The sequence below is a fragment of the Nestor notabilis genome, unplaced genomic scaffold (assembly GCF_000696875.1).
Source record: "Nestor notabilis isolate BGI_N333 unplaced genomic scaffold, ASM69687v1 scaffold33994, whole genome shotgun sequence".
Taxonomy (NCBI): domain Eukaryota; kingdom Metazoa; phylum Chordata; class Aves; order Psittaciformes; family Psittacidae; genus Nestor; species Nestor notabilis.
The window spans coordinates 3,438-3,656 of record NW_009924867.1 but is presented as its reverse complement, the minus strand read 5'-3'; positions in this window follow the sequence as shown (position 1 = coordinate 3,656).

Genomic DNA, 219 nt, shown 5'->3' with positions numbered 1-219 from the left:
TGGACAAAGCTCTTGCTTACAAGAGAGTAAAAAAAAAAAGAGACTGTTTTAAGGTTGTTTTTTTTCCTGTTGATGTTCTTATTTACTGGTATGCAGATTTAGAAACTACTTCCATGCTAGGAAGCTGCTTAATTTTAATTGTATATTACTCAAGCACCTTTTTGAAGCTCAGAAAAAAAAAAAAGGAGATCATGCTTCTTTAAACTTTAGCATTATAGG